A 9,450-nucleotide genomic window follows, 5' to 3' on the forward strand; every position below is an offset into this window, starting at 1 on the left:
TTCTCTTGTCTCAAATATACTAGGCTGCAAAGATGAACTCATAGCCAGTTTTGAATCATGTTTTAAACAACTAATTTCTTTTTGAAGCAGGCATTATTTGGCACCGTTTTCAGATAATTGTAAATAAAAGTTGTGTCATATAAAAATACACCTAATTCTGTTTTTACACGGTCTTTTATTACACGGCTTTGATTTAACACGGTTTGAAAATTAAAAATTTTACATACTTGTATATATGGTTGTACGACTTTGTTCCATTTAGCACGATTCAAAATAACATATGTATGATCAATTTTTTTTTTTACACGACTTTTTGCTTTATTCCCTAAATTCAGCCCTAAATTCAGCTGATTCCTGCATTTGAGTCAAAGAATAAAACCCCGATTTTGCATTTTGAAATGCATTTATCTGTACCTCTACCCTGTAACAGAAGGGCAAAATGGTTACGAGATAAAGAGTGTGAAAATATATAACGGACACAAGGAAACATCTCCAACCCAGTTACACTATTTAGTAGTAAATCAGCATAACGGGACAAATCAGTCTAGCTATATCCGTCCGTTTCTATGAGAGCCTCTAACCAAACCTGGCATTTAGAATCTAAGAACCTAAGCCGGACGGCAACAAGAGCTTATTTTATATTTTTGATCAAAACACAGCACCAGTAAATGCATCCAATTCCAACTGCTTCCTTGCATAGCAGATGAATTAGATTAATAAGACCCTGAATTATTTCATTTGCAAACCTCAAGCTCGTTAAAGAGGTAAAACCTACGGTTAATGGCCATTTGAGGAGATATATAATTCCTGCTGTCAACAGAGCATGTATGGAAAGTACTGAACTTTACTACAACAAGTGAATCGAATTAAAAACAAGTGTAAAAGCTTTGGTCTGGTGACCCGTCTTCGAAAAAGTCTTTCCTTCTGTGTAGAATATTATAGAAATTTAAAATTTACCAAAATTTAAGGACAAAAAAAAAAACAATAAACAAAATTTAATAAAAACGAAACTAATTTTTTTTATCGATTCTATCTTTTTCGGGATTCGAACTCACGCAACGGGTGCACAATTGTTAATTTGCATCAGCATCTATAACCCTAACTTCCATTAAAATTGGTCTATCAATGTGAACCAAAACAACAACAACATCAATAGCTGCTGGCAGAGCTTAGGCATACATTTTGGATGATTACATTTATGGCTACAACTTCCTTTAAAATTTGCCTATTACGATAAAACATACAGACATATACAAGATACAGTTGTTTTTGAAATCTCAAAAAAAAAAAATCCGTCGGTGCCACAGAACTTCGAATGTTTTTATTTCGGAGTTAAATAAAAAGCAAATATGCCATCTGAATTAAGCCAGCGAGAACTTGCGGAAACGCCAATTAATTGTTAAAAAAAATACAAAGCAAATGTTTATGAAGCGAATCTCATCCCACTAAAGAATTCCACTTATTTGACTTATTAAAAATGAAATTTATTTGTACAATTTTTATAACATTTGGAACTTTGCGCAATGTCGGGATGTAATTTCATAAATTTGCGTCCTGTTGTGGCGATCTATTTTTTCCCCTACTATAAGCTCTATATTCCAATGATTATATTATCTTCATGAAATGTACTTACATGAGTATATAAGGTAGGCGCAGGCTTAAAAATGTAACAGGCAGAAGGAGGCGTGGCAGACCCCACAAAGTATATATGTATGTTCTTGATCAGCATGACAAAACGAGTCGATCTAGCCCTGTCTGTCCGTCTGTCCGTCTGTAGGATTACCTAGATCTCAGAGACTATAAGAGCTAGATACACCAAATTTTGCAAAAAGATGCCTTATGTCTACGCAATACGAGTTTGTTTTATTTTTTTCCCGATTTTCCATTCGTATAATCGCCTATATCTCAAAGACTAGAGGACCTATGGACACAAAATTTTAGTCCCAGATGCCTTATGTGAATACGCAGAAACTATTTGCCAAATTTGATTAAAAAAATGCCAAGAATTACGGAAGTTATGGAAAATCACTAATGTGGGAAATGTGGGGATTGAGGAAGGAAGGAGAATTTTGAAATACAATTGTACTGCGTACTCATATAGGACACCTGGCGAGTCTCTCAGATCCAGGTGTTTATATGGACGGACAGACGAACAGACAGACAGACAGCAGTACCCGTCTTAGGCGACTCGTCTTCGCAAGCTGAGTCAGAATATATACACTTTGTGGGGTCTGCCACGCCTCCTTCTGCCTGTTACATTTTCCACATTGCAAAAACATAATAAAGTACTCTTGTAACTTTGATGTGTTTATCTGACTACACCTACGAGTGGTATTATAATTTACATTTGAATTGGTGTTCTCTCCTGCAATTAGCGGGAAAATCTCCAATGTCACAGCACTGACGGTTTGTTAGGGGCAAGCGGTTGACGGCTAGTTGAGCAAGGTGCCACCGTCGCGACGGTGGTTCCAATTGAATCGTTGCACGGTCTTGCCTTTGCAATGGAGTTAACATTTTGGCTCTTTGGCATTTTGTGTGAATTTTTACTCGGTGTTGTGCTTTGAATTTGATTTGTGGATGTTGTTGCGTCCGTTGTTGTTTTCGTCGCTGCAGTTGCTTTTGGCAAGCAGCTTTGGCAGTGCAGACTTTTTACCACAGCCGGAATATTCGAACGCGCATTAGCGCCGGGTAATTAGAAGTTTTGTTTACACAATTCAGACAACAAGGAGATGTTTCAAACAACAGGGGCATGGGCATGGGCATGGGCAGAGGCAAAAGCAGAGACAGGTTTGACTTAGTTCCATTATCTGTCTTCGGCAACGACAATGCCGTTAGCCTAAAATTGTTAAATATGAAAATGCAGCAGAGACTTATGATTGTAACTGACTACGAAACTAAGCAAAATTTAAAGCAACCTATGTAACTACAAGTATGTATGTAAATTGATCTACATTGGCGTCAGCATTAATTATCAAAATGTACAATGCGGTTGATGTTGGCAGACACTTGCGGCAGACGCTCAAAAGCATACCAATGGAATTATTTTTATGTGATCATGTTTTGCTCCCAATAAAGATTTGCGTTAGTTTTCTAATTATCCCAGTACCCAAAGGGTAAAAGAATATATATGTTTTAGTTTTGTGCGAATGTATGTAACGCACAGAAGGAGGTGTGACAGACCCCTGTCTCTTGTCGAGTTACAAGGTTAAAAAGTTCCAGGACTTTTATTAAAAAACGAAAACTTTTTTTTTTTTTGGAAAAATTTATTGGTCGCCTTCAAAATAGTCTCTTTCCGCCTGAATACAACGTTTTGCACGTTCAAGAAGGTGAGCGAACGACTTTTTTAGGTCATTTGTCGGTATAGCGTTGAGGATGGCGGTCCCCGCCTGTTAGATGGCATCAACGTCAGCATAGCGGTTTCCTTTCATGGCCAAATGTAGTTTTCCGAAAAGGTAGAAGTCGCACGGTGCCATATCAGGTGAATACGGCGAGTGGTTAATGGTTAAAATGAGATTTTTGGTCAAATAATCGGTCACAATCGGTTGATTTTTGAGCAATTTTTGGTCGTCAGTCAATTTGTGCGGAACAAACCGTGCACACACCTTTCGTAAGCCCAAATATTCGGTCAAAATGCGATAAATCGATGTTTTGGAGATGTTCAATTCCATTTCCATCAATTTCAATGATGATTTCGGCTGAATTTTGATGAATTCACGCACTGTTTTGATGGCATTTTTGGTGATCACGAATTTTGATTGGCCCACATGTTGATCGTCATTTATGTCCTCACGACCACTTTGAAAACGTTGAAACCACTCGTGCACTCTGCTACGGGATAGGCAATCATCGCCATAAACTTGTTTCATCAATTTCGGTAAAAGTTTTACCAATTTTAAAACAAAATTTAATGTTGGCTCTTTTTTCGAAGCTCATTTTCGCACCGATAACACAAACATACTGACACTTAAAACGCAATAACTACACTTCCAATCGATGAGATGTCATAAAATTCTCACTGGACAATCGACAAAGATAGCAGATTCTAACGCACCAGTCGACATATAGATAGCGCATCAAGTTCGCTCTTCTTCTTTCTTTTGCTTCTGCTAGAGGCGCATATACCTCAGTGCCGGAAGTTTACCTGGGTACAGGGTATTTCACTGTCGGGCTTGCTCGACTGTAGCGTTCTCCCTTGTTTGTGCTTTATTTTCATGTAATAAGTTTAAATTCAAACAAATTTATTAAAAGCATTTCAATACAGGGTACATCAGGCCATTTGTTCTAGTTTAATGCGTCCATCAATCTGTGTGTGTATGTAAAATGTGCATCCTTGTTTGTACCTACACACATAAGAATATGTACTCTTACATATGTGTGTAAGTACATATATGTATATGAATCTGTTGTTGGTTTTATTGCATGGTCTTGCAAGCAAATGAAATGAACAATTTGCTTTCGTCGTCAACTCTTGCACCGACCTTGGCCATTGCTGCCATTTAGGCCGCTGCCGCACTCGCTGCGTTCAATGCAAGCTTTTGTTGTGTGGAATTTTAAATACTTACGTAGTTTCGACAATTAACAATGAAACGGCAGGCGTATGTTCGTGTGCCTATCTTTGCCGTCGCTTTGGTATGTTTTGAGATATGGTAATGAGCTATGGTTAAAGCTGATGCAGACTGAAATCGAATGGAGCTCGAAGGGCAATGGCATGCATACGTTGCATTCGGCTGAAAGTCACACGACAGTTACATATCTTCGGTGCAACCAGATCACGCTATTTGTCATTCGTGACGAAGTGATTAAGTTGAAGCATCAAGCGAAGCTTACCATGGTTATACCGAAAAAGCTGCGTAATTAAGATAGTAAAACCATATACACGTACATAAAATTATGTATATATTTGTATGTATATATGTATGTACATTTTGAAGAATTCTACTGTAATTTTTTCGCAGATTTGTGTTTGGTACTTCCTCGAAGAGCCACAGCAAACAAAAACAAAAACAGCAACAGAAAGAATATAACTTGCCAGACAGCAGCAGGTTCAGTTTTAGATACTTTTTTACGTTTTTAATTAAATGCATAAATTTAATGACTAATTATTGTAAATTTAGCAATCAAAAACATTCTCAAAAACTTTGTCTTCATTATATTATGGTCATTAGTCATAAAGGCAGATCGGCATGCTAGAAGCTGAAGCTCAATGAACTGTTCTCTGTGGAGTTTGGAGTATTCGTCATGTTTTTCATGAGCACAAGTCCGATTCCGACTCCGATTTCAAATTACATACATGCATACATACATACATACATATGTACATACATATGTACATACGTGTACATAAGTGAAGAGACACGATATGATTGAGGTATTACAGGCAGGGCGTGGGCTGTAAGTACATACATATGGTCATAATTACACAATCGGACTATCAAAATGTTATACTATAGGCTTACAGTGTGTGCATATGTATGTAGCTATGTACATACATATGTACATATATGTTTGGGTGTGTGTGTGTGATGCCGGCTCTTGCGCTTATAAAGTTTGGTCTGTGCTAGCAGGTTTATGTAAGCTTTGGTATTTATACATATGTATGTATGTATACATTTGTATGTATGTATGTATGCATGTATGTACATAATTCCGTTTATCTTTTATTGCTTTTCGCTTTTTGTTTTGGTTTATTTTGCATAGCAATTGAAAGAGCTGCGCATTTAAATGAAACCTGTTCAATTAGCAACAACATTGTTATATGTATGTAGGTATATATTTAATTTTTACAGGCTTACGCATAAACATTACCTCTTGCATGCCAACAAGATAATAAGTGCGCACGAGTAGGCAAGCAAGCAATAGCCAAAATCACTTAAGGAACTAGGAAACGAAGTCGCAAACGCTCATACTTACTGTGAAACAAGCAGATAGACAACAACAACAGCAAACACAATAAATCTACAAAGTATGCTTTTCACAAGCAATACAACAACGGCAACAAAAGCTGGTAAGCGGCGGACAATTTTACTGCCATAAGACTTCTTTTTACGCCTGGCAAATCCGACTCGAACTAAGTCTGTCTCGAACGAAGTCTGTATGCTAAAATATAACTAATAGTATAAGCAGTATTAGTCGGACAAACAATTCTCACTGCCTGCCCTTCTTCCGAATTAGCATTCGCTGCTGACTGAGCATTCATCTGCTTGGAATTAGCTTCTGTCGGACTTTTCTCTATCAACTTGATATACATACATACATATGTATGTAAATGGAAGAAAGGTTGCGTTTTCATTCCGAGTGCCAATATCGTAAAAGCGGTATACAAAGACAAAAGAGTACACTTAAGATCCAAATCATGAATACTAAATTTTGTGATCATGATCAGTTAGAATGTATGAAAGTAGGTCTCATAAGAATTTGATTTATTATTTAAATATATATTTTAGAAACAATGTGAAATTAATATAATATTAGTATTGAAGGAGCGTACTGGCGTGTACTGGCGAGAATTTGTTTCGCTAAAAACTTTTCTTGGAATTGACCGAATTGAATAAAATTTTAAACAACAGTAGATCATTATTTTTTAATTATGTGTGCAAAGTTTGGTAGCGGGGGAAAATTAAACAAGATAGAACGCTACAGTCGAGCAAGCCCGACAGTAAAATAGCCTGTACTCTCCACAAAAAAAGAAAAATTAAAAAAATTTAAAAAAAAATTAAATTAATTTATTAAATTAATTAAGAAAATGTATTTAATACATACATAGAAGACATGTTTTACATTTATATCACGTGTCTATGCGTGTTTATATGCGTGTATGTATGCAGCACAAAGTTGAACCAAAGCAGCACCAACAATAACGGGCAGCGCTGCAGGCAGCGCATGAGCAGCGATTTTATTTATGGCTATAACTTTCTTCACAATTGACCTATCATGATGAAATTTGGCACACGGACACATTATCAAAATTCCGAGAATTACGGAAGTTATAAGAAACAAGTAAAAAAGCTAAAGTCGGGTGTCCCGACTTTGAAATACTCTGTACATATGTTTACAATAATTATAGAAAATAAAAAAAATTAAGAAAATAAAAAAACAAGAAAGGAATGCTAAAGTCGAGCAGGCTCAACTCTTAAATACCCTGTACCACCCCACAAAAAAGTAATTAAATTAATTAATTAATTTAATTAAAATAATTAACTAAATTAATTTAATTAATTAACGAAATATTAACTAATTAAATATAAAATATTCCATGCATGCATACATACATTTACAATTACATCAGAATCGTGTCTATGCGTGTTTGTGTACTTGTACATATGTATGTATGTGTGCATTGAGCCTGGTTATATGGCTATAACTTTCTTTCCGATCATTCTATCATAATGAGACTTGGTATACGGTTATATAATTACTAACCTAATGTGACTACCAAATTTTAGTTCAAAATTCCAAGAATTACGGGAGTTATAGAAAATCGTTAATAGGGGGGGAGTGGGGGGGTGGATCAGAAAAAATGAACAAACTCGTCCTTTCTCGGTCTCAGGAGAATCTGTATACCAAGTTTGGTTATTCTAGCTCTTTTACTTTCGGAGATCCTTGCGTTCATACAGACAGACAGACGGACAGACAGACGGACATGGCTATATCGACTCGGCTTGTCATGCTGATCAAGAATATATATACTTTGTGGGGTCTACCAAGCCTCCTTCTGTGTGTTCCATGTGCACTCGCACTAAACTAATATACCCTTGTACCCTTTGGGTACAGGGTATAAAAATTTGATCGATTTTACCTCTCTCGGTATTCGAACTCACGTAAAGGGTGTATAATTGCACATTTACATAGCAATTGCGTCTGTGTGAGTGTATGTATGCCTATGCGCATCTATTCGTGTCTGTGTAAGCATTTTCGCAGTCAACCAAACAGCAACATCAACAACAGCCGCGGGCAGCGCTTGAGCAGCGCTGCAGCAGCGCTGCATCAGCAAATATATTTATGGCTATAACTTCTTGTTAAATCGGTCTATCATAATGAAATTTGGCATACGGACACATAATAACTAACTGGGGGAATTTCCAAAATTTTAGTTCGAAATTCCAAGAATTACGGGAGTTACGATTTGCGTGGTAGAGGGGGGAGGGAGGGGAATTCCAAAATATACATTTTCTGCGTATTCACATAAGGCATCTGGGACTAAAATTTGGTGTTCCTAGGTCTTATAGTCTCCGAGATATAGGCGATTATACGAATGGAAAATCGGGAAAACCCCCATAGGGGGGAAGTGGGGGGGAAAATCAAAAAAATAAAACAAACTCGTATAGAATACACACATAACGCATCTTCGTGCAAAATTTGGTGTCTCTATCTCTTATAGTCTCTGAGATCCAGGTGTTCATACGGACGGACAGACGGACAGACAGACAGACAGGGCTAGATCGACTCGTCTCGTCATGCTGATCAAGAATATATATACTTTGTGGGGTCTGCCACTCCTCCATACATTCGCACAAAACTAGTATAGCCTTTCACCCTTTGGGTACAGGCTATAAAAAATAAATAAACTCTTCCTTTCTCGGACCTAGGAGAATCTGGATACCAACCTTGGTTGTTCCAGCTTTTATAGTTTCTGAGATCCTTGCGTTCATCCAGACGGACAGACGGAGGGACATGTCTAGATCGATTTCTCTCGTCATGCTGATTCAGAATATATATACTTTATGGGGTCGGAGATGCTTCCTTCTGCATGTTACATACTTTGCACAAACCTAATATACCCTTTTTACCCTACGGGTACAGGGTATAATCATTTGAATTTTCCAGAGGGAAGGGCGAAGCAATTTTTCAGCACAAGTTGTCGGCACATGGGCTAGTTGACGCAATTATTCGTTTATGACAGCTGAGCTGAAAAGAGTGTGCATATACAAGTGCTCACAAATATTTAGACAAAACATTAACAGATCAATTACAGAAGCGTCAAATTAACAGTCAATAGGTCGTAACCACAACGGTTATTCTAAGAAACTAAACAACTTAACAGTTGGGGTAGCAAAACATTAGTATAGTATGAGTGTAGTACATATACATGGGGAAAACACGAAAAAAAAAAAATTCTATGCAAAAATTGTTTCGCTAATAACTTTTCTTAGAATTAACTGATTTAGATGAAATTTTAAACAAAAGTAGATAATTATATAGAAATTATGTGGTTAGGGTAGCTTTTGAATTGTGGTATTACAGTATTGACGAAATTCTGTAGCGGGGCACTGAGTTATGTACGCCCATAGCAGAAGTAATAAAAATAAATAAATCAAACTTGCACAGCGTAGACACGTCAAAAATTTTAAAAATTGATTTAATCGTCATTATTACTTGAAAGTAACCCGGACGATGTATGATCCCATTGGTGGTTAAAAGGGTATTTACAATTTGAGCCCACTCGACTGTACC

This window comes from Scaptodrosophila lebanonensis, unplaced genomic scaffold (genome assembly GCF_003285725.1).
Source record: "Scaptodrosophila lebanonensis strain 11010-0011.00,11010-0021.00 unplaced genomic scaffold, SlebRS2 tig00000168-arrow-arrow-pilon, whole genome shotgun sequence".
Lineage (NCBI taxonomy): Eukaryota > Metazoa > Arthropoda > Insecta > Diptera > Drosophilidae > Scaptodrosophila > Scaptodrosophila lebanonensis.